This window comes from Crocodylus siamensis, chromosome 4, assembly GCF_052110815.1.
Source record: "Crocodylus siamensis isolate JL-2025a chromosome 4, ASM5211081v1, whole genome shotgun sequence".
NCBI classification, from domain to species: domain Eukaryota; kingdom Metazoa; phylum Chordata; order Crocodylia; family Crocodylidae; genus Crocodylus; species Crocodylus siamensis.
In genome coordinates this window covers 124,962,350-124,988,593 of record NC_143398.1, presented here as the reverse complement: position 1 = coordinate 124,988,593, position 26,244 = coordinate 124,962,350, and the positions used below count along the sequence as shown (strand labels likewise).

Genomic DNA, 26,244 nt, shown 5'->3' with positions numbered 1-26,244 from the left:
CACTAGGTAGGATCTCATAGGCCACATCCAGATGAGCACAGCCATGTGGTACGTACATGCCTGCTGTGCCACATACATCACATCCAGCTGTTCTCCGCACTGCACTGAGCAGTGCATGGGTTTTTTTGATCCTTGCATATCCAGGGGTCAAAAAAAACCCATGCAAGAAAAAGTGGAGCAGTGCACATGGGGACAGTGCACACCACTCAAAACCAGAGCCTGGCTTGCCAGAGTGATGCTCTGGCTGCCAGGCAGGCTCCAAGTAGCAGGATTGCCACTGCTGCAGTGCCAGGAGGGCCCTAGAACCATAGGTAAGGCTTCTGGGGCTGGCACAGTGCTGGCCCCAGCTTCCTTTACTCCACCTGGGGTAACTTGCCATGTGCCAGAGAGCGCATGGCACAGGCATTCCCTGGGGACAACTAGCAGCGGCACAAGGTGTCCCATTGCTAGTTGTTCCTGGGGAACTAAATGTCCACACTCGTGTGGATGCAGCCAGGTTGTACATCTTAAAACTCCCAAGGGGCTGAATGCTAACAAGATCTCATGGAAAGCTCTACCGAGTCTGTGGGTACTGGGCTTAGTAGGATTCTTAGTTTAAGTCTTCTTCTGAAGGATGTCACAGCTCTTGATTATTTGCTTGTTTTTAAGGGCATAGTTAGAGTTGATTGTGAAGCTCCAGAAAAGTGCCAAGTTGCAGTGGAAAAAAAGGCTAGAGTTAAAGGGAGAGAACAGATATCAATCAAAAAGGGACAATATTAGTAACACACTGGTTGGAGCAGGATTCCCCAAAAAACAAGAGCAATGCCCAAACACAGCTGTGGTGTTTCCTATCAATATCTGGCTGCTCTTGAAATAAAGGTCCGTTCTTAAAGGTAAAGCTCAGTGTCTCCACCTGCTGAAGCATGAGGGTAGAATCTTGAATTCTCAGGCCAATATCAAGTACATCAAATGTATGATCAATTCCTACTGTTTCCTTCCTTGTCTAGACTTCATGCAAACTTAACTTCTTTCTTATGTTGTAATCTTGTCAGTAGCTAAGTAGGTCAAGAGCTGGTTCGCAGGTCATTATCCAGATATGAGGAAAAAAAGTCTGCTCCAGGAACTGGCATCAATGATTCAAGAGCTGGCTGTCATTCTTCTGACTTAGTAATGAATCACTTGTTCAAGCCCACTTGTGAGTCACATGCTGCTGAGGACTCATTCGTTGAAATTAGATTTTAAACTGATGATGTGATATTTGCATTCATTAAACTTCCCTTGGAACTGTATTCGATTTGGAGAGCTATTAGAGCGTCAATGAATTAAAAATAATTTTGCGTACATTTCATAGCTAGTTACATTTTGTCAAATTTCCAAAGTTCACAGGTTAAGGGGAAAGTAGAAGACTTTAATTAAATTATTGACAGCAATAATAAAATTACCCCCCCCCATTTTTAGCTACTTAAAGAGATCACTTCAAATTTTTTGAATTTCAGCAGTGGCCTAAATTTTCAAAGGTGGGGGAGGGGAGGGGTTGCAATTGCCCTACTCCAGAAGTGTCTTTGGTATTCATTTTCCCGCCAAAAGTTGGGAAAAAGCATCAAACACAGTCACATTAGACTACGCCTACAGCATTTGGATAGGTGCCTGAATGATACATTGCAAGCCTGTTCTCTTGCTTCCTACCACAGAGCAGCAGTAGAGGTGATCCCACAACAGTAAACTAACGGGTACATGACAGACTTAGACTATTCTATTTGCCAGCCTGATCAGAAAAAAACATGTGGTATTGAGAAAAAGCAAGAACAAGAAAAGTAATTCCTTAATTTTCAGTGTTCACCCTCAACGTGCCTCTGCAAGTTTTCCAAGGCACCTTCTGTTTCTCTTTAGGAGGTCATCCAAACCATGCAATTTGTATGGCCAGTTTCCAGCCACACAGAAGAGATGAATGCCACCCTAGTCACCTGGCATATAAATGCAGACTCCCCAGGATTTGGTTTTACTGGGCAATACATTCCTTCAGATACTTGAAGGTAAGTGAATTTTTGTGACTCTTTTGTGAAAAAGTATTAAACAAAAACTGATAGAATCCAACAAATGTGTGGTTCCCTTGAATTCATCAGCTCTGGGATTAGCATGCTTGTGCTGTGTCAGTCTCTTCCCTGTGGGGGACAACATTCATTATATGTTGTGCTTGCTTTTTCACTTCTATAGGGCAGCCTTCAGTTCCTCTACCAAACTGCTGTACAAGGTCACTGTGCACTGTTCAATAGCTGCTGTGGACCACCCCAAAGGAGCCTGTATTTTATGGGTGGTGAAGTGATTGATATTTAATGGCTGTCTATGGAGTGTGCAATCAAAAGCACTTTATAAAATAAACATAAGATGCAGAGCTTTGCAGACTTGCACTAAGACAGTACAGGGTATTTCCACTTAATAATACTCCACAGTACGTAACTAAGGCAATTGCTCTCAGTACACCCAGACCATCCAGTACCAATTCCGATATTTTTACAGCTAGAAGCATCCATTATCAGAGTCTACTCCAGCCTCCTCTGTAACATAGAACATAGAATTCCACTGATATTATAACCGCTGCAGAAAAAGCTTCCTTGCATCTTGCACCTGTTTTAGAAGCATAGGATTATATACTAGATGAGCAAGCACTTTTTGGTAACTAAAGTACAGTGCCATATTCTACTTATGTTGGTTACCTAGGTATTTCAAATCAATAGTATGCCATTCTGCAGCATTTGAATAGAGAATTAATGAATATGGAATTATATTGCATTATTTCCAACTTGCAAAAATTATGTAGAGTGTGATAGTAAGTGGAACAGTACCCCCAACCTTTAAAAACAAAACAATTTGACAGAAGTACAAATGCATTTGCATAGGATGTTTTCAACTCTAAGCAAGAGTAGGTATAAATTCTGAGGAAACAGTTGTGTCACTGAGTTCCATTAGTTTCACAGTACTCTGGTGAAACAAATCTGGTACAACTTCTTTGGCGCCATCAACTGCAGGATTTTACAGGAAATGGAATGTGAAAATACATCTATGCAGTAGCCCCTGTATTGCTTTTTAGACTTTCAATTTATTTTAAAATTTCCCTCACGACTCTTTTTACTGTGCCAAAACTTATTCCTCCCTCCCCCACAAAAAGCACAATAGAATCAGAAGGTTCAAGGAAAACCTGTAGGTTTGGCAAGAAGAACTTCTGACAGCTGAGAAAACACAAGAAGCAATTTTAGACTATAGGAGCAACACGTTAACTAGATGTTTTGGTTAAAAATAAATCAGCAGTAAAATAAAGAGTTAAGATAAAAAATAAAATACTAACGTTATCACTGGGTTTCAGAGCTATCACCCCAAGAACAAAACTGCTCAACATTCTTAGAGTTGCTTCAGGCCATCTGCAGACCTGGGCAGATGCTATTCCGTCACCTGCACGCTGTTCATATTTGGAATATTTTTTCTATAAACACAAAGAACAGAACTATTTAAGGAATATTAAAGTATGGATGGATTCTGGAGCCAATTCTTTAACATACTCTAGAGACCCTTTATCCCCGCAAAAAGAGAGCACCAGGAAGACTGACTGGGGGAAAAGGGGGGAGGGAGACTAAACCAGTGAAAGAACTATACCCAAATGTGTAAAGCAAGTAAACTGGAAAAAAAAAATCCCCATTCTTTCAGTTACAGTCATCTTATATATTACTGGTACCAATAGAAGGAAAAAATTTTTGACTTATGTTCAGTTTTTAAGTTTAGATCATCCAGGTACCTATATAAAAACATGTTTGTATGATAAACACATACATACCAGATGCAACAGTTCTCCATACTGTTTGTTCCATGGCACCCTAATGTAGGGCTCCTATTCAAGCAAAGGCCTAGATATGCAGACCTTGCACTATATTCCAAGAAAATTTAAGAACATGGGAGGTGGGGGGGTGGGAGGAAAAAGGAATTAATAAGTGGATACCTCCAAGATCAGTAACACTCTAATCAAGGGTATGTCTATACTGCAATTGGAGATGCAACTGCAACACATGTAGGAAGCATCTCAGATAGCTTTGGGAACTAAGAGCAGTGAAGTCAGGGCAACATTGGCTTCAGCTCCTGAATATGTAGAAGGCAGGGTAGATTTCACCTTATAGACTAAGGTGAAACCTATACATCTTGGAGATGTATAGCATAACCTTTCATAACCAGAGGGCTTGCTTCATCAGAGGCTGTGAAGGGACTGCAGAAAGAGAAGCTGCTAAATAGAAAGCAATGATTAAAATACAAAGAGTCGGAAAGGTGGGGGGAAGAAAAGCAAGACACTGCTGAGAGTCTAGGAATAGGTAGGTGGGTAGGAGAGAAAAGCTGAAGCAGTTAACCTACTGTGGGACATACAGTTTATAACAATTAATCTAGGTAATGGAATAAAAATCCATAGCCTCAGTTTAGACCATACTTAACACAGTCCAGTCTGTGGATGATTTCTTGTTCCCCAATTTCCTGGTCACTGTCATTTTGAAAGTTTTGTTGTCCAAAAAAAGCCACTCTGTCAGTAACAGAATGTCTACGAAGGTTACAGACCTGCCTTTCTGTGACTGATTTCAGACTGATGTTCATTCATTCTTACACATATGGATGGCCCTGTCTGTCCAATGCAGGCAGCAGTGACGTAAGCAGGTGATGGTATGTATGATGTTGGTAGAGGTGTAGATAAATCTGCGTTACTTCGTCCAGTGATGATGGTTCCTGTGTTAATGAGGAGGCACAGCTAGAATTTGGGTCTGGAACAAGGTCTGGTGCCTTGGTGGGAATAGGAGTTATGTAACCTGTTGCTAGGGAGGCAGACAGGTTGTTTTCTCATGCCAGACTATTGATATCCAGGGGTCAAAAAAAGCCTGTGGAATAAAAAACCAAAATTGAGCAGCACATACACAGGCAGCACGCCCTTGCAGCATGAAGAACAGTGGACTGTGTCTGCAGCGCCACATACTGCATGGCTGGGCTCATGTGGATGCAACCACATAGGTGAAGTCAAGGGATGCGCCAAGGGAAATAGTTTAAATGGGACTTTGATATAACACCAGTATTAGAGGAATGGATTGATTAGTTAAAAAATGGCAGGCACAAGGACTACCCACAGAATTCTTCTAAAGCTAGATATTCCTTGTTGCTGTGTCATAAAATACACACATCAAGATGTCTAACAAATGCTGAAGATCCAGACTGCCGCTGAACCTATTTTCAGGGCTTCATCCTGCGCACCCAGCTTTCATTTACAAGGCAGCATCCTTTAAATGTAAAACCATTGCCTTTTCATGCTGGTGTTGCCTTACCATTTAATTGACTGCTGTACCTATTTGGGCAGAAGAGTCAAACAGTTTTCACAGCCTGCAAAGACACTTATAGACATCAAAGCAACAAACCTCTCTCTCACAAATTACTTTGATCCAAACAGCAGATAACAAACCCTGTGCCAGCAAGAGAAATTAAACAGACTGTCAGTAAGCTTGACTGATGATGGAACCCCTGAGGAGGGTTAGATTTCTCCAGGTGAATCCAAGTAAATGGAAGGAGGGAAAGGGAAGGAGAGGGGTTGTTTCTGGTTCTCTTTTAAATTAAGGGTAGAGCGGGAGTGCGAGAAACCAGTGAAAGGAAAGTAGGTGCTTGGCAGGAAAAAAGCCCCAAAATCAAAAACCCACTGTTGGGAATGTTATGCATACAAACACTGAGTTTTTAAATGCACTGACTGATGCTGGGGCTCTAACCTGCAGTGTTGGGAGATTTCCAAGTCCTGAAAAATTGGAGTTAACATGCTCCTCAATCCCACTCTCCTCCCCTCCAGAAGGGATAGGGGTGGAGAGGAAAGTGATAGTTATATCTCAGGAACAAAGCTGACTGAAGAACAGGCTGAAACCCCAGTCAAATAGTTTGGCAATGTTTTTAGCAAGATTTTACTGAAAATAAGAAAGGTGGGAGGGAAGGGATCCATTAAGAATAAATGAATTGGTGAAAGAGATATTTGTTTTAGTTATTCTAGGTTATTTCAAAAGTGAGGCCTTCATTAGTAGGAATGTAAAAAAGAGATGGAGATAGCATATAGTGATTTTACCACTGTTGAGGAAGTTGACAGGAACTATGCCACAGACGCTCCCAAAAGGAGCTATCGATACAGGAGCAGGGACAAGTTGACACTGCAACAGGGCAGGGAAACCTGAGAGCCACCAGGTAGCAACAGCAGAAGCCTCCAGTGGGAATGAGGGAATATCTATGCCTCTTCCTACAGCACTCATGAGAGCACTGCTAAGAAATAAGAGTTCTACCCACTTGCTTCACACACAACAAACCTAGAAATAAGGCACTGAAGCTGCTATGGGGGCACCTCCTACCAGTGTTTGGAACCCACCCTTACTGCACAGCTTTACCAGCTAATAGTATACTGCAATAAGGAAAACTACTTCAGAGCGTAAGATGTCTTCACGAGCACATACCATATTTACTTGAATCCAAGATGAGTTCTGTTCCCTGAGTCAGCATGCGGGGAACCTAGTCTTGGATTCAAGTACCAGCCCAGGGTAGGTGGCATCTCAGCTTTGGCTTTGGTCCTGGGCTCTACTGGCTTTGGGTTGGAAGTGGGGAGGAGCCACATGGCCAGGGGGAGGAGGGAGACATTCCACCTGCACCCCTCTGCCTTGCCCTCACGCCTGATGTTACACTGCCCCCACTCTTCCCTGAAGTCTACCTCTTCTTGCTCAGCTGTCTTGTCTCCCTTTATCCTCCACTCTTAAGCCTGTCCCTTCAGCCCTCGCCAGGCTGCACTGGGGCCAAATGTGGCCACCACTACAGCTAACTGCCCCCGCTAGAACACAGCTCTAGCAGAAGGTGTGGGGGTGAAAGGGCAGGTACAGGCAGGGTGAAAATGGCATAGGTAGGGAGATGAGGGGCAAAGGAGAAAGGGTCTGGCCCCTTACCTCCCACTGCTGCTTTTTCTGCCACACCAGATGGAGAGATGAATTTAATACAACCTTCCACCAATTAGTTTCTATACATACAAAATGATAACAAGATTAATAAAATTTCCATGTATAAAATCTAATTAGTGAGGGGTCATCTTAAAATTTTAAGTTATTTTGGATTTGGGTAAATACAGCATATGTACCCATGCATATGCTCAATTTGAGATAGACAGATGGCTGTATTCCTCTCCCCCACTCCTTTTTCCATCATATATCATATTAGAGTAACTGGTTACTCATTTGCATATACATATAAAAACAGAAAAACAAGCCTTTCAATGGTTAGTTAATTAGCCTTTTCTTGACTGAAATGAAGTTGGATCAATATTTTTAAACAACATCCTACTGGCAAGAACATGTTGCATAAACATTTCTCTCACACACTGCCTGTAAACTAAAATAAAATATGTTCATCATTGCCATCCACACCAAATATTCATAGGGCAGGGGAGGCAAGGTAGCACTGTTATACATCATTTTCCAAACAAATGTTCATCTTTTGGAAGACAAAGTATGTGATTTCTAAATCAAAACTCTAAGGAACAGAGGTCCTTTCCACAAAAGGGGGAATGCAAGCAACAGGAGAGACTGTAGCCTGTCTAGGTTATCAACCTTGTTAGAGTCAAAGCATCCTACTGAAAATGACAACTCTTAGCTTTCACTCATTTTTGACTATGAGAAGACAAGAGCAATTATTCTGTTGCAAAGAATGCAGAAAAGACCACAACGGGTCTGAATTGTTTTGCCACTATTTGATATCTCTGGTCTCATTTTGTGAATCACATGTGGGTGTTTGCACCTAAGAGTGCCAATATTGCATCTGGCAGCACCCTGGTTGAGAATAACTGGCCTACAGACACTAATTAGAGTAAAGCTTCGGGTACGAGTTGCTCTTGGGCCGCAGGCTAAAATACCTCAGAGAAGAAACTTGCTATGCTATCCTGCATGGTATCTGACTGCCTCCATTCCATGGCTGGTTCGTGTGCCGAAATAAAACAAAGTTATATATAGGATATACTCTGACTTGTCATAGTTTCTCCTCCCCTGAGAAGCCAGTCTGAAAGGCCAGGAAACTGCCACTGCTTGGCTGAAGGGCAATATGGATATAAAAATGTAGACAGTGGTAGCAGGAGGGATGACAGTATCATTATAACAGAAAAAGAATGGTGGTTGTCACAATAGCTCAGTTTAATCCAGGCATCTACTGACAAGATTTTTTTTATTGGTATTTGAATTGTAGGCTTGTTTTGCATTTTCCCCACTTAACATATGCATATTTGAAGGTTTGTTTAAATAACAGCTGAACTGATTTTTTTTAAAGAAGGAAAACATATACAGCTTGTTCCTTTTGCCAGAACTTCTCTCCTTGGTTGAAACATTTCCATGTGGCTTCCAGGAGCCAAAATCCCTTCTATCGTACTTAATCTTCAAAAAAGGTTAAGTACAGGAGGTAACACAACTTAATGCTAACATTTGAAATGTATGTATGATAGAATAAGTCTGCATACTGAGTAACAAATCAAATGTATTCACATACTGAGCCCACAACCACACGTTCTATTTATATAGATTTATGCCGAGAATCAAGAGTCACCTCTCCAAGGCTCTGAATGCATCCACAACAAATTACAATAACTGTATACAGAACAAAACTTTCCTGTTTACTGAGGGATATTGTCAAATCACAGGACCTTGAATCAGGGTTAACAACCTTTAGAAAGCTGACTTGAAAAGCAGCATTGGGGATTTTCAGAACATGTTCTGACGGAGTGACATCTCAAGTCTGCTAGACTCTTGGGAGTCATAGCAATCATAAAAGTTAGTCATTCTGTCCAGTTTCATTTACCATACATCAAATAGGCATCGAGTCAAAACATCAACTTTACCCAATCTGAATCATCAAAAATAGAGCACTAATGCCTCTTAAAAACCAAGGCACTGATGCTGGGGCTTGTTAATAAGCATATAAATGAAGCCACAATGTGGGGTCACTCAGTTCATCTGAAAATATATCTTAAAAAAATTAAAATAAAATTAAAAAAAATGTACATCTGGTTAAGTTCTGTCCTGGAAAAAGCTGTCAGTGCTTAGCTCACAAACCTACTATCAGTTTGCTATAAATGAAGACAAAGCTAGACACCAAAGCCTGAACCAAGCATTAATTGAAATTCTCCTTGTTAAGTGCTCCATCAGCCTAGTTTAACACTCAAAAGAAATGAATGGTCAATCTTTACCTAAAAAGTAAGTTGCCATGATGCTGGCTGTTCACTCTGAACAATTGCTTATCAGCAACCACCCAGAATGATGCTAATTTTAGTTCCAAGGGAATGCTAACTGTTGAAACGACTAGCTGATCTGAGTAGATATTTGGAGTGTAGAAGAGTGAACTTGAGGTCAAATCATGTACACATTTTGCCATTAGAGACCTCCTTTCTTGATGAATCTATTTTAGGCAATCACTTCTAGAAGCATGTTTATAAAATAAAGCTGTTAAATCAACTTACAGAAAGATCACATGTGGCAGTAAATTTCTAGAGATGCAGTAGTCATCTTGGTAGAAAGCTTTTTATGAATTCCAATCAAGAAGCATCTATGGACATAATTTGGGTTAAGGGAGTACTGTCTTTGTGTATACCTTGTGGCACGGGTGTTAAACATCTGGCCAGCAGAGCTTCTCCGCTTGGCCCAAGGAATTTGGAGGCCTGTGGACACAGCCCTTGGTTGTGGGGGGAAAGGAAGTTAGGCAAGGCCTACAGACACAGTTCTGCTTTCCCTGAGGCCATCTGAGCTGCCTGTGTTGCAACAAGCAGTCTAACAGAGACCACATTTAAGACTTCCAGACCAACTAGATACATTTTTAGGCTGGGATTTCTAACCAGTTTGAGATCTTTAGATTAGTAAAATCAAACCATGGTAACGGTGTAAGAAGGATCAATCTACCCATAGACTAGGAAGAAGTAAAAGACTGTCACAAATCAGGCATGGAAATTTCAGAGCGCAAACAAAACAAAACAAAACGAACAACCAATCCACCCCTACTCACACTTTTGTGGAGGTTCCAGCTGCCTAATAGGCATTGTGTAGCTCAAGGGGAAAAGCTAATGATAATTCTCCAAAATGATAGCTGCTGTTGGCAGCAAGGGCCGGCAAGTAACATATTAGTCTAGTTTGGAGGATATGTGATCACAGAAGGGCCATATTTGTTCAAATGTATTAGGCAAATCTCCCATATATGAACTGCAAAGAAGAATACAGATGTTTTGTCTCTTGCCAATGAGATTTTTGGCATCATACAGCTAGCAGTTTGGCATGCACTCATGCACGCACACACACACTATTTCCCAATCCTCCCTTTTATTTGCTCAAAGGATTTTAGCAGAGCTTTGGGAGTTTGGACAGTGATCACATTACGCTGTTTATAAATAGTTGGGCTACAAGATGAACTTTAGTGAATTAAACAAAAATTGAAAAATGCAACAGAGTTGAGGAAGTTTCTCTTAGTGAAGCACTGATCGAAGCTTTTTAATAATTAAAAAGAATTAAGTTTCTATGTAATACAAACTTCAGTTTCTACTCTAAGTATGAGGGAGGATCTTCACAACCATACGGGTGGGGGGAATCAATCCAGGGCCTCTTCAGGTCCTGTTTGTTTTGTCAAACTACAAGAAAGCAAACTCACCAGGACTAGAACTCAATTTCACTTTTCCATTCAAAAACAGCAGCAAAACCTCAAAGGACCATGTTAAGTTCAATCTGCTGGTGGGGAAAACTAGGAGTGGGCTGATATTTATTCACAGAGAAGATACTATTTTTCTGGGTGTTTTTTATGGGCTAGAAAGGGGAGATGGATACATAGCAGTATTACTCCTCAAACACCATCACAAAAGGCTTGACAGCAGAAGCAGGAGAGAGAAATAGGGACAGATATTCTTGTAGTAGCTTCTGAATCTAAATCCTTCCTGTGCTGCCACTTAGGACACTGAGGAAAGGCCCTACTTTCTTTCTTGGACATATCCCAGACATTCCCATCTCCTTCTCTGGGTAGCTTTGAAGTAGCTGTTCATCTTTCTGACATATCTCAACTTTTTAATGCATTTGTATCAGTGATTCTCAACCAGAGAGCTGTGACACCCTGGAATACCTTGCGACCCTTTTAGGGGTGCCGATTAATATTAGTCCTGTTAGGTATACAGACACTTAACTCATAATTCACAAGATAAACCCAGAGATTTTAAATAGGAATCCACAGAATCAAAAACATTCTGACCTTTTGTGGTCTGAGTTCTCTGCAACAGAATTTTTCCCTTATTTTTCCATAGTAAGATTTAAAACCAAGAATTAGTATTTTTCAAGGGGTGCCTTGAGTCTAATGAGATTGAGAACAACTGGTTTATATAAATATAACATCCATGCACACATACAGTCCATTTAACACCTAAGGTTATCAAAAGGCAATGTGTCTTTCAGAGATGTTTAGCCTATATGTCTAAATCGCAATGCTGGTGTGCACAGGCTGATCTTATATGTGCCTTACATGCTTACTGGTGAGGCTGCTCTAAGCCAGTGGTTTCAGCCTTTTTTGTACCAGGACCCAGGGCCGTTCCTAGGAGGGGTGAATTGGTCTGATCACCCCAGGCCCCGTGCTTTGGGGGGCCCTGCGGAGCAGGGTGGAGCAGTGGCAGCGCAGAGCTGGGCAGAGCAGCAGCTCCGTGTCTAGCTGCTTGCTACCTTTCCCCTCCATGCCCCGACATTGATGTTGCTGCCACCAATGGCGGTGGCAACTTCTTCAGGTCCAGGGCCCATGGGATCAGAGTGGGGGTGGGGCCCCACATGAGCTGATTTGCCCCAGACCCTCCACCTTGCTCGGGTCAGCTGTCAGGACCCATTTGTAAACATAGATTGCCAGTCCCAAACCAATGCCCCTCACACCTGACCTGCTGCCCCCAACCCCTTGCAGGCTGGAAGTCTACCAGCCTGCGAGAGAAAACCGATGGTTTCCCATGTTTTTCTTCTTTAAAGGAGAATCCATTTTTTAAAGTTTGTTTGCAACCCTTTCATATATCCTTGCAACCCACTTTTCGGTCACAACCCATGGGTTGAGAAATGCTGCTCTAGGCTATCCTTCTGCAGCTCATCTTCTCAGTACCAGAGGGGGCCACTGGTTCAGAACAGGAGCAGGTGGTTGCTGAAGTATCTTCTGACTAGGATACACTGTTTGGTGTAAATACACCCTTGGTTGCCTGCTTGTGTTTTGGTGTATTCAATATGTGAAAGCCAAGAGAACCTTCTATTTGAATTGGTTTTTAGCATGTGAATTACAGAAGAACATCATTTAACCTGATAAATGAATCTGCTTTCATGCTGCTTCATAAAACATTCCCTCCTTCTAGCTATCTCCATAGGCTTGCAAAATTACTTCCAAGGTATGGGCAAGTTTAAATCAGACACCTAGCCAACAGAAACAATTGCTGGCTAACTGGCTAGAAGATCACAGCATCTTTTAATAGTGGAGATACAAGATCATAAGGTTCAAGGACAGTCTAGTATCATGAAACAGAAACACCTAACTGTTCTACAGGATGCCATCTTTAGGCAAACATCTCTCTCAGTTATTTAGATGGAAGATGACACAAGGGCACAAAAACAGGCAGCAGGGATAAATCTACCTCTTGTTAGTAGGTGAAACTGTCTGGAAAGTAGGTATTTATTGAACGTTTCAAGACTTTTCTCCAGAAAAAGGAAACAGCTTAGAGGAAGTTATAGAACACCATGATTTGCCCACAAACTAGATACCCCCCCCCCCAATTTACATTTTGTCAACAATTTACAGGTTCTAAAGAATTTAAAATTAATTTGCTACTCAAAAGAACCTCATAGTTGTAAAAATGTCCTTTAACAAAAGGACGATGCCCATTCATTGAGGATCCCAATGACACATTTTCACAACTCAGACTTGCAAAGCTAATATAGCATGGGAAGGGTAACTCATTCTACTCTATTGTTAGCGAAGAAACAGGGTAGCTGTGGCAGGCTGAAGGAATTTATCAGATTGAGTTTACAATGTATTAATAAAAAAAGAATCATCTGCAAACTGAACTGAAGTCACCAGTTGAGAATGTGAGAAAATCTCAAGGCTGGAACCTGTTCTATTCATAGACATGTCCAAGTGGTATCCCTGACAAACTGTCATTGGGTATACTTTTGTAACACCCTTCACCTTAGTCTCAAGAGCAAGGTCACAAAAAGCAGCAAGGAAGAAGACAACCTTGTGTTAAACTGTTGTTCTGAAACTTGAAGAAAGTGGAAGAGAACAGCACTTTGTTTAGGGACAGAAGTAACGCTTTAAACAATTTCCAAAGTGAAGCACACTTGGAAATACTCCATAAAGAAAACATTCCAGCCAAGGGACACATGCCCCTTTGCTAAAATGTTTCAGAAGTTGCAGCTTCTAATGACAGCTGGGGGGAGAAAAGGGGGTGTTGTTACAGGAGGCTGCAGCCACCGTTGCCTCTGCTCTCAGTATTTCTCCATCCTCCCCCGCCTCCACACATCCGAATAGGGGAGAGAGGTAGAGGGAAGGGAAGGCAGATCAGAGCGGTAAGTAAGGGCTCCCCACTCCTGCAGCTCCAGGTCCAATCCTCTGACCTCTCCTCTCTTGGCTAAGCAGAGAGAGGGGATTGGAACTGAAGGGCCTGGCTCCAGTGGGAGGCTTGGGAGTTGGCAGAGGTCTGGCAGGGCAGCAAGCCTGGCTTTGTGTCTGACAGAGACATGGGCTCCAGCAGGGGGTATGGGGATCCCAGTGGGGACCCTGCAGCATCCTATGGATGCAGGATGTAGAGTGGGATCCAACAGCTGCCCACTCTGATCTCCCTCCTTCCACTCATTCAGAAGTGAAGGACAGTGAAATGTTTTGTAATAGCACTTCAAGGCTAGGGACAGATTGACTTTGATTAGTAAATGTTTAGGATTGGGAATCCAGAAAAAAGATGACTGGTTTACACATAAACTGGTTTAAGTGATCAGAAATTGGTTTAAACCAGTAACAGAACAGACATTCAGTGCACGCAAACCAATTTTAACATGGCTGAAACCAATTTGAGATAAACCTGGCTGAATGTAGTATCAGACTTAACTGATTTGGCTCAAACTGATTTATGCAATGTCTGTCCCAGACCCCTTGCTGGTTTAAGATAAACCAGAGACCCCCAGCATCCCATCATGCTCTCTGGGCTGGGCTCTGTGCTTCATCCCAGCCAGGCTGGCCCCACTCCTCTGCTCCCTAGGCAGAGATGGGACAGGCAGGGGTGGGGGTCTGGTCAGGGGGGAGTTTAATTCCCTCTCTCTATCCCATGAGCAGGGACCCAAGCCAGGTTTGCCGGGCACTCCCCTTCGCTGTAGCAGCGGGCACCATGGCCGCTGAGGTAGAGGAGGCCAGGGAGAAGAGTTAGTTTTCCCTCCACTGAACTGGGTCTGCCCACTCTCACCACTGCACCCTGTCCCACCCCCGGGAACCCTGCCTGGCCATGCCCCCACCCCGCTGGTGCAGTGGGAAGGGGCAGGACCCTAGTTGGGGGCAGCAGCCCCTGTCAAACTGTGGGAGAGTGCAAACCCCTTCCTAGCGGGGGCACTGCACTGCACTGAAGGGCCAGCAGAGCTGCAGTGGGCTGCGCACGGCAGCACCTGGGTCCGAAGAAGGCCAGAGCCCCGCAAATCCCCACAGCACACCCCAGCAGCTCTGCCAGCCCTGCAGAGTGGTCCCTGCTGGGAAGGAACTTACGATCTGGGAAGCGGTGACGGACTGCTGCCTGTCACCATCACTCGCTCACTGTTTCAGCTGCCAGGAGGGAGCAGAGTCCAGCCCCCACCACTGGGTCTGTGCTCATGGCAAACCCCCTCCAGGCAGGAGACGGCTTATTCAGACTCTGGTTGCTGGCACGACATTGGGGTTTGCCCAGCACAGCTGCCGCTGTTTGGCCTGTGCTCAGGGCAAGCCCCCTCCAGGCAGGAGGAGGCTTCGTTTATTCAGCCATTCAGCCGAGCTGCGGCAGCAGCTGTGTCAGGCCGTACCCCCATGCCATGCTGGGCAGACCATGATGCTGTGGCAGTGGCTGAATAAGCCCCCTCCTGCTTGGAGGGGGTTTGCCCCAAGCACAGAGCAGCCGCTGGTACTGCAGTGGGGTTTGCCTGGCATGGCTGCAGCCCATGCTCTATGCTCAGGGCCAGCAGGAGGAGGCTTATTTAGGAGCTGGCCCTGAGCTGCAGCCCTGCTGGACAAACCCCACTGCAGTGCTGGAACCTGCTCTGTGCTTGGGGCCAGCCCCCTCTGGGCAGGAGGGGGCTTAGCTGCTGGCATGGCATCAAGGTCTGCCCAGCATAGCATGGGGGTACTGTCTGGTATGGCTGCTGCTGCAGCTTGGCTATTACAAACTGGTTTAGCCTATGTAGGTTAGACTAACCTGCAAAGGTTGAATCAGTTCAGGCTTCAGCTTTTTGAATGTCTGTCCCTATCCCAAGTGTTTCAACTGCTTACAAATATTTTCAAAAAGTGCTCCTACCTGTATGCAGGTGGTCCTTAAAATGTTTCAGATGTCTTTTGAAACATTTCAGTTACATGTGTCAACACTCCTAGATACTCAGTTTCACCTAACTTGAACACCAAAAGCTTACTTACTGCTGCATCCGTGGAAATCAAGAGCAAAACTTCCACTGATTTCAACTGAAAGCAGCACTGATGCCAGAACACACAGCAACACTTCTGGACTATGAAATCTACTTTACTTACTCAGTAGTTATTCTATAAATTTACTGGATGACAACCAAAATTTGATTTTTTGGGGCCAATATTGATAGCCAATTTTTAACGAGCCATATCAGCTGATACCGATCTGGGTGCCGATATGCAGCCCAGTAGCTTGAAGAGCAGTGTCTGGCTGGTAAGTCTGTTGTGGTGGAAGGAGCAGGGGGAGGGAAGGGGCTTCAGGAGGGGGAGGCAGGTTGGGGCTCCTGTGGTGAGGGAGGGAGTGGGACTTGGGCAGGCGCTGCACAGCCAGGACAGGGCATCAAACAGAGCTGAGTGGCTTGTCCAGGGGGTGGCTCCCACTGCTGTGTGCACCCCAGGAGGGCACGGGGGGGTGTGCCCCTGGATCTGCACACATGGCGAGGGTGGGCTGCTGCTGTAGGCTGGGGCCAGGGCTATGCCATGCTTTTCCCAGCAGGGGGCTGGGCTGCGCTGCACTTGGGGAGGGTGGTGGTGCTGGGGGAGGGGCTACGGGGGGGCACACCATCCCAAAATTTGCTGTAGCCTCCCCAATGCCTCCTTTCAGCACTGCTACCACTCACTCTGAGCGCAGCCTAGCCCAGCCCCATGCTGGGAAGAACCCAGCCCTGGCCCCAAACCCACAGTGGCAGCCCACCCTGCGCTGTGCACAGATCATGGGGTACATGCCCCGCAATGCCCTTCAGTAGTGCACACAGTGGTGGGAGCTGTCCCCCACTCCTTGTGCCCCCTGGACAAGCCGCTGCTCTGTCTCATGCCCCGCCCCACCCCAGCTGGGCAGCACTTGCCCATACCCCGGCCCCAGCCCCACTTCGTCCCTCACCTCAGAGGCCTCGATCTGCCCCCTCCCCACACCCCTTCTCTCCTCTCACCCCTTCCACTACAACACATTTACCATCTGGATATAGCTGTCCATGCTGCTGGGCTGTGCTCCTTGCTGCCTGTGTGCTGTGCTGCGGCTGTGCACCTGCATGAGGCATTTAATCGGCCACATCACTGCCCACATCAGCCAAAAATTTGACTGCTGATGCAGTCAATTTTCCTTATATTAGTCCTGGTCCGATATGGGATCGATGTATTGGTGTACCTCTACCAAAATTATGTCCCTACTCATTTTAACCAAACTAATCTCTTGTTAAAAGGGAAGTTCAAGTGGAACAATGTGTAGTTTAGGATCCTGGAAGAGACTTTTTGGAAAAAACTAAGTTGTGAAGGGAAAAATAAAGTCACCAAGAAACTGACTTGGCTTTTGAAAAACTTTTTTGTGTAAATACAGGAAAGCACAATCTTTGATTACAAGCAGGAACCTTTAAATGAAAGCCCTTTCAATGTTTGTTGAAGTTAGGTGGCAATTAGCCATTAAGAAAAAATATGGGAACAGTAATCTTAAAAGACTAACTCACTGTCTCCAGGAAGACATGTCTACAGTGTAACAGGGTCCCAGTTTTGGCCACTTATGTATAGGGCAATAAAAGGATGTTAGTTTGAATATCTGTTAGTAATGACAATTCTGGAAGACTGCAGCCTACAATTGTTTATGATTAGTGTTCAGGTCATCATATATAAGAAATACCATCATGCCTGTAATAGACAGATATGTGAACATCCTGCAGGGGCAGGGGGTGATGAATCATGAATTTCATTTTTGTTAGCTAGCAAAGGAAAAACAGGGTGGCACAGGGTAGGGAACCTTTAACATCTAGGTCATGCAGTCCTAATTATCCTCCCATCCCTGGCAATCAATCCTTTATCCAATTGATGTGTAACAGCCTATCTCAAATCAGTTTCTCTCTGCCTGATTCCTAGCCAGGAAGCTTCTACTTCAGAAAAACAGAATCAAAACTAGCTTCCTTAGAGGTCTCAAGTGTGCAAATGAGAATGGCTGCAGACACAGAACTACATCTTGTTTACATGGAGATTGTTGACCTATGTTAGGTTTTAGGGTACCAATGAAAACTTAACGTGGTGCTGCCCTTGCTGTAGTTGATCTGTGGTTATAGTCAGACTCCAGAGTAGTCAGGAACATTTTCAAATTCACTTAAGAACTACAAGTCTTTAAATAAAAGATCCCATACACAGAATGTGGTATCATCAGCATCAGATGAATAACCTAATTGAATGATTCAATCTGCTTACACATTTCTAATGTGCCCATCTCATTGTTCAACATTCCTATTTGTTATTACTCTTCTTAGTTCAGTCTTGGCTAGCAGCTTATGAAGGGCTTCTAAAGTAAACTAACACATAAATATTTCTTAAGGTGAAGGAACAGGGTTTTACAACACACACATCTACAGTATGTTGGGGAGAGATGACATCTTACTTTCCAGTCCCTATCTAACTGCATAGGAACACAACTGGCATCTTCATGTCCAACACTTAAAGACAACAAATTTGTAATAAAAGATTGTTTGTATCAACTTCTCCAGCCTCTATTCCAGTATACATTCAGAACATGCAGAGTAGTACAAAGGTCTTGCCAAGAAAAATAATTAGAGCAAACAAGCCATAGCACTAAGCTTTATGTAAAAAGTACATTTAAAAGTTTCTTTTTGTGAATGCATGAAGGAAGTGTGCTTTCACTGTGTCTTCTCAAATAGCAACTGACTTGTTTTAGTTTAGTATAGTATAGCTTTACAGTTCAAGTTACTCCTGGGGGAAAAAAAAGAGAGGGAAAACTTTTCAGTAAATATGGACTGGAAGATACGTTTTACAATGATAAATTATATGAACTTTATATAGAGGCCTGCAGTAAAGTGTGGGTCTTTAAAACATTTCTAAAACAACCATGCAAATCTATGCGACTTGTGTGCTGTCATCCATGCTTTATGGTTCAGAAACATGGACTACATATCCTAGACTAGGCACATCAAGAGACTGAGATGGCTCCAGAAAGTGGGGTTGCCCTCTATGGTGGTACCACAAAGTATGCAAAAATGATATATCAAGTCATTCAACATCATTTAAAATTTTCTAAAAAGGTCTGACATATTATAATATAATAAAAGGCTTAGTTTGTCTGCCTGTCCATAATACTTTTGCCCAACTGCACATGTGCCAATTGGCCGTGCAGGCCGGGAGGCCAGAGGCAGGTCCACCTGAGTTAAAACAGGAGCCTCTAGTGCAGTGGCTCCCTCTGCCCCACCTCCACACATGGCAAAAAAATAAATTGGCTTGAGCACTTTAAAAGTGGCAGGGCCAGCTGAGAAAAAGCGGGAGCCCCTCTGTCATAGCAGGGTCAGACCCAAACTGGTGGGGGAGGGGAAACAGGTTTAGACACAAATGGGGTGGGGAGGGGGCGGTTGGACCCAAACTGGGGGTGGGGGAGGAAGGGTGGCTCAGCCCTGAAGAGGGGGAAACAATTATTTGGACTGCAGGACCACTTAAGGAGTTTTGGTGATCTGTTGTGGGCTGGCAGGAGCGGAGGGCGGGGTGGGGAGAGAGGGGGAGCCAATAATTCTATCCAGCCCTGACCTGTTCATCCCATGCGCACTGCTGAGGGCACCAGATGGAACAGGCACAGTCTCCATGGAAACTGGCACAGGACCCCTGTGGGCAGGGTGTGCTTGGTTGGGTGGATGGGATGGGGCTGCAGCTGGGAGGGGAGAGGCACCTGGGAGATGGCCAGCCAGGTGGGGCCAAGGTTATAGGGCCATAAGTATGGGGCTGGGGCAGAGCTGCAATTTGCTCCCTGCATATCCCTGTGATGGGTACTTGTTTTGTGGGCAGGTATGTGTGGGGAGTGGAGTGTAGCTCTGCTTTGGGCCCCAGCCTTGCCTGTCCTGCTCCTGGATGCTGTTCCCTACCTGCCCATAGCCCCATCCCATCTGTTCAGGGGAATACACCCTGCCTGCAGGGAACCTGGGCTAAACTCCATGGAGACCCTGCCTGCCTGTTCAGAGTGAGCTGCCACCACGGGGGGCTGCTGGGAAGCTGAGTGTAGCTACTGTACTGCCCTAAACCACTGCACACCTGGTACACCACCACAGCACAGGTCAGGCAGGGTTGGCAGACCTGCTCTGGGCGAAACAGAATCCCTTGATGGGCTGGATCCAGACTATCAAGGCTACATTTTGCCCACCCCTGAATTAATAGAACACAAAAAAAGTCAAGATGTCAGAAAAGCGGCCACATATAATCAGTCATTTCTGTCACATTGCTCTCAGAGTTTACTAGCTTCCCTTTCATGATTTAGAACTAAATTACATCCTTGGAACTTCCTAAAATAGTAGTGTAAATCAAGTACTGTGCATTGTAACAAATCTGACGGAAGTGCCTACTCATCCCACAGTTGTTAGCCAAGCTTCTTTAGTGAGAAGTTGAAATTCTTTATGTATGTACTGATAAGGCAAGAATATTGTAAAAGATGCACTAAATCATTGTTTGGAAAAGATAGAAGGAGTAAGGCTGGAAGGGACCTCAAGAGATCATTAGCCCAGAGGTTCTCAAGCTTTTGCACCTTATGTCCCACCTGCATACAATCAAAAAATCCTGATCCCACCAGTTGATGAGCAGGACAGGGGTGGGGTGTCTCCCAGAGGTCAGCTGAAGACTGCGGGAGGGCGATCAAAGTGCATAAAATTTTAAACTAGGTCTGTTGGGGGAAGGGAAGGATGAGTATGAAGGGAGCAACGGAACACCGAACCAAGAGACACCCACAAGATCAGCCCAGGTATGTAGCAAAGATCCTATTAGACAGCAGTTTAAAGGGGGACCAGGGACAGCCACCAGGGGAATTAGGTATATATACACAAATGCCAGAAGTTTGGGAAACAAGCAGGAGGATCTAGAGGTCTTGATAGCAAGCAACAACTTTGACCTAGTGGGACTAACTGAAACCTGGTGGGACTCTTCTCATGACTGGATGGTGGGAATAGAGGGCTATAGGTTGCATAGGAGAGTAGGGAAAATAGGTGTGGGAGTGGCTCTCTATGTCAAAGAACAGTACACATCTTCCCTAATCAAATTAGGGTCAGAGGGTGGTCAAGCAGAGACTCTATGGGTTAGGATCCAAGGGGCTCGGAGTGAAAGGGATCTGGTGGTGGGAGTCTACTATAGGCCACCGCACCAGGATGATGAGCTAGACCAGGAATTTTCCAAGCAGCTCAAAGAGGCTGTGAGGTCTAGAGATATGGTAGTCGTAGGGGACCTTAAATACCCAGACATATGCTGGGAGAAGCAGTCAGCTAGATCTAACTGCTCTCACAGGTTCTTAACCTGTATTCAGGACCTCCACCTAACACACGAGGTAGGGTGTCCCACCAGGGGCAACGCCTTGCTTGACTTGGTGTTGGCCACAGGGGATGACCTGGTGGGGGACCTGCAGATTCAAGGCAACTTAGGGGATAGTGATCACCAAATGATTAAATTCACTATCCAGCGAAGGGTGGGCACTATGTCCAGCAGGGCATGGGTGCTAAACTTTAAAAAAGCTGACTTTAATAGACTGGAGATTGGATAGCAGGGTGCTAGGAGCTAAGAACTTAGATGCGTTAAGGGTCCAGGATGGGTGGACATTCCTCAAGGAAACCATTCTTTGGGCTCAGAGTGAGTCAATCTCATGGCAGAGGAAAGGGGGCAAGGGGGCCAGGAAGCCCCTTTGGCTAACCAGGGGCATCCAGGATAACTTAAGGGCAAAAAAGGCGTACAGGAAGTGGAAGCAGGGGGTAGCTAGCAAAGAGGAGTATACTCCTTAGCCTGCACCTCCAGGGAGTCAGTCAGGAAGGCCAAGGCAACTCTAGAATTCAGGCTAGTGTCAGGGATTAAGGACAATAAAAAGTCTTTTAGGTACGTTGAGAGCAAAAAGAGGGTGCAGGATAGCATAGACTCATACAGGATGGGCAGTGGGGCTTAGTGAGGGATAGCAGGGACAAGGCAGAGCTCTTCAATGAGTTTTTTGCCTCTGTCTTCTTAAATGGGAATCTAGATGAACCCTCAACATACATCACGGACACCAACAAAGGGAACATCAGCCAACCAACGGTCATTGTGGACATGGTAAAAAGACACTTGGAGGGACTGGATGTATTTAGATCACTAGGACCACAGGGACTCCACACATGGGCAATGAAGGAATTAGCAGAAGTCATAGCTGATCCACTGGCAAGGATACATGAGCACTCATGGTGCTCAGGTCAGGTTCTGGAGGATTGGAAGAGGGCTAACATCATCCCAATCTTTAAGATGCGGAGGAAGGAGGACCCAGGGAACTACAGACTAGTTAGCCTTACCTCTGTCCCTGGGAAAATCCTAGAAAAAATTATCAAGGAACACATCTGTGGGAGCCTGCTAGCTAATGTGATGTGGAGGGGTAACCAACATGAGTTTTTAGCAGGCAGGTCCTGCCTGACTAACCTTGTTTCCTTTCATCACAAGGCCACCAATAGTTTGGATGCAGGAATCGAGGTCGATATTATCTATCTGGACTTCAAGAAGGCCTTTGACAAGGTATCCCATACCATCCTTATACATAAACTGAGGGGATTGCCTTGGATGATTACACAATAGACTGGGTAGCAAATTGGTTCAAGGGTCACACTTAGAGGGTGGTAGTGGATAGGTCAGCGTCAACCTGGAAAGATGTGGGTAGTGGAGTCCCTCAGGGCTCAGTTCTGGGGCAGGTGCTGTTCAACATCTTCAGTTCAAATGAATCAGTGATGTGGATGAGGGGGTGGGAAGCACCCTGTCCAAATTCGTGAACGACACAAAATTATGGGGTGCAGCTAACACCCAAGAGAGGAGGAGCCAGATCCATGCCAACCTAGACAGGCTGGGGAAGTGGGCAGACAGCAACAGGATGCAATTCAATAAGGACAAGTACATCTAGGGAGGAAGAACTGCCATCATACCTACTGGCTGGGGGACGACCTTCTCAGCTCTACTGAGGCAGAAAAAGATCTTGGTGTCACTGTTGACTCCAGGATGAACATGAGTCACCAACGTGATGAAGCAGTTGGCAGAGCCAATCGCACCTTGTCGTGCATCCATAGATGCTTCAAACAGGTCCAGGGAAGCGATTCTCCCCTTCTATGCAGCACTGGTCAGGCCGCAGCTGGAGTACTGTGTCTAGTTCTGGATCCTGCAGTTCAAGCGGGATGTGGACAACCTGGAGAGGGTCCAAAAGAAGAGTGAGACACTCGCCTGATTAGAGGCCTGCAGGGAAGGCCCTATGAGGAAAGGCTAAGGGACCTTAACCTCTTCAGCTTCTCCAAAAGAAGGCTGAGAGGGGAACTTGTGGCAGCGTAGAAATTCATAAGGAGAGAGCAACATGAAGTAGGCGACAATCTGTTCACCAGGGCACCCCCTAGAATGACAAGGAACAATGGCCATAAGCTACTAGAGAGAAGGTTCAGGCTGAACATTAGGAAAAAGTTCTTCAGGGTCAGAGTTGGCAGAATCTGAAACGGGCTCCCAAGAGAGGTGGTGCTCGCTCCATCCCTGGGGTCTTCAAGAAGAGACTGGACAGGCACATGCCTGGGATCACATGACCCCAGGGTTGGTGACTCTTTTCTTGCCTGACAGGCAAGAGCTAGATGGCCCACTGAGGTCCCTTCCGACTCTATGAAACAAAACCGGAAGTCCCACCGTGGCAATTCCGGTTTCATCATTGCAACCCGAGTCCCACCTAGCGGATGCGTCCCACCAGTTGAGAAACCCTGATCTAGCCCAACCAGGAACTGAACCTGTAAGCCTGGTGTTATTAACACCACACTCTAACCAACTGAACTTAACAGGCATTTATTTTTTTATTGTAAAGATCTGCTACCTGAAATGCAGGGTGTGTCATCAAATTCTTCAGAGTTCTGGAAAGGTGCACAAGGAAGCCAGAGAAGCAGTTTGATTTTAAGGGAGCTGATTTTACAGATGTGTAGTGAAGGACCATCACAATACTGGATGTTCAAAAAAGCACTGAAGCTAAGTGGCTGAAGACATCAGACTAGATCTGTTAGTATAGAGACGTTACACTGAATCCTACATGCCAGTATGTGTGCAAAAAAGACAAGTTACTTGACAACGCAACATAGAAGTTCTAACCAAAAATGCTCATTATTTGGATGAATCTGCAAATTTAAACAACTCTTTTGAGCTAGTACATAAGCAATCCCTCTAAAGCAATCTTCAGAGAAGGAACAAAGAGAAAAAAATATATCTATTTTTTATGGCACTAGACTTAGGAAACGTGGGTGCAAGGCCCCTGCTTTACCACAGATTTCCTGTATGACTTGGGCAAGTCATTTTAAGGGTACAGACCATACCCAAGATCTGAAGTCCACCATTTAGGCAGGACTAGGATCTTCATAATTGATGCTCACTCACTGCCTAACACCCATGCACCTACATTTCTGTCCGTCAGTATTTGCAAACCTGCCTAAGTGTTAGTTGGGGAGAGTGGTAGCAGTTGCAAGGTGCTCAGATCCTAGTCCAAAAAAAGACTCAGCAGGCCCCAGAAGCTGGATTCTTCAACTAGGCACGAAGCATTCACCTCATCAGCAGGTCCAGATTCTATTAAGGTACTTTGATACGTGTTACCTGGCACTCCTTTATCAGGAAGATGCTCCACCAATAGGAGGAAGACAGCAGAACAGCCATTGAACTAGGCAGCTAGGACTGGAAAGGAAATGGAGAGTCTGAGCCAGAGCGAGAGAACATAGTTCTGCCTGCTAAAGTAGCCTGGGTTATTTAAATTAGATGAACTGTTTTGATATCTAACTTCAGAAGACAGCTCATAGCTGAGCAAAGGGAGATGCCTACTTTTGGGCCCTACCAGCCAGGCCCACCAGGTCAGTTTCATAGATTTCATAGACATTAGGGCTAGGAGGGACCTCAGAAGATCATCGAGTCCAGCCCCCTGCCCGAAGGGCAGGAAGTCAGCTGGGGTCATAGGAACCCAGCAAGATAAGCATCCAATTTACTCTTGAAGGTGTTCAATGTAGGCGCTTGAACCACCTCCGCTGGCAGACTGTTCCAGACCTTGGGGGCTCGGACAGTAAAGAAATTATTCCTTATGTCCAGCCTGAAACGGTCTTGCAGTAGTTTATGACCGTTCAACCTCATCACCCCTTGGGGTACTCTGGTGAACAAACGTTCCCCCAGAAACTGATAAACTTATAGGTGGCCATCAGTTCACCCCTGAGCCTGCGCTTTTCCAGGCTGAAGAGCCCCATGGCTCTCAGCCTGTCGTAGTAAGGTCTGTTTTCCTGACCTCTGATCATATGCGTGGCTCTTCTCTGGACTCTCTCAAGCTTTTTCACATCCTTTTTGAATTGTGGAGCCCAAAACCGGATGTAGTACTCCAGCTGCTGCCTCACCAAGGCTAAGTACAAGGGGAGAATGATGCCCAGGGATTTGCTTGAGAAGCATCTATAGATGCAAGCCAGAGTTTTGGTCGCTTTACTAGCCACAGCATCACAATGCAGGCTCATGTTCATCTTGTGGTCAACGATGACCCCCAAGTCTTTTTCTTCCGTAGTGCTAGCCAGAGTAGCACTGCCGAGCCTACAAGGATGCTGCAGGTTTTTCCTCCCAAGGTGGAGAACCTTGTATTTTTCACTGTTAAACACCATCAGGTTCTTGTCCACCCATTTGCTGAGCCTGTCCAGGTCAGCCTGGATCACCCTCCTGTCTTCTGGTATGGATGCTTTGCCCCACAGTTTGGTGTCATCGGTGAACTTGGCCAGTCGGCTTCTGACTCCAATATCCACATCATTAATGAAGATGTTGAACAATATGGGTCCAAGGACAGAGCCCTGGGGGACCCCACTGGTCACAGGGCACCATGATGTTTGACTTCCATTAATTACTACTCTCTGGGTCCGACCACGGAGCCAATTTCCCAGCCAGCAGATCGTAGTGGACCCAAGGCCACAATTAGCCAGTTTCACCAAGAGGTGATCGTGGGATACCAGATCGAAGGCTTTTTTGAAGTCAAGATATATTACATCAATCTCTTCTCCCTTGTCCAGGTGACAGGTCACCTGGTTGTAGAAGGAAATGAAATTGGTCAAGCAAGACCTACCCACAACAAAACTGTGCTGGCTATCCCTCAGGATGTTGGTGTTGGCTAGTCCATTAAGGACGGCCTCTTTAATAAACTTTTCTAAGATCTTCCCTGAGATAGAAGTCAGGTTGGGCCTACAGTTAGCTGGGTCCACTTTCCTCCCTTTCTTGAAGACAGGCACCACATTGGGCTTCTTCCATTGGGCTTCTTCCAGTCTTCAGGCACTACACCAGAGTACTAGGAGTTACTAAGATGCCTAAAGCTACTCTCTGCTCCCTACCCTTCTCAGGTCTCAAAGTACAAGCAACTTCACACTCAGCTGGCTTCTGATCATCCATCTTTTCAGGAAACTAACTCCCTTCATGCACTGTATGGGGAGCCTTGTTGCCTCACTCAAGGTTAAAAGTTCACTGGAAGCTGCTTAGGACACAAAGCACACTCTGCCACAGCTCCCATCTGTAACATGGGGC

General features: G+C 45.2%; 1 protein-coding gene across 4 annotated transcripts in view; it reads right to left on the bottom strand.

Annotated features, from left to right (window-relative positions):
* The window catches only part of RASSF8 (Ras association domain family member 8), a 188,108-nt gene that overhangs the window by 90,364 nt on the left and 71,500 nt on the right, over positions 1-26,244 (bottom strand). The window contains exon 2 of one of the 4 annotated variants that reach the window (XM_090043668.1): positions 4,570-4,883. The exons of the other annotated variants lie outside the window; for them this stretch is intronic. The gene's annotated coding sequence lies outside the window, so the exon portion shown is untranslated. The remainder of the gene's footprint in view (positions 1-4,569; positions 4,884-26,244) is intronic. 4 annotated transcript variants of the gene reach the window in all.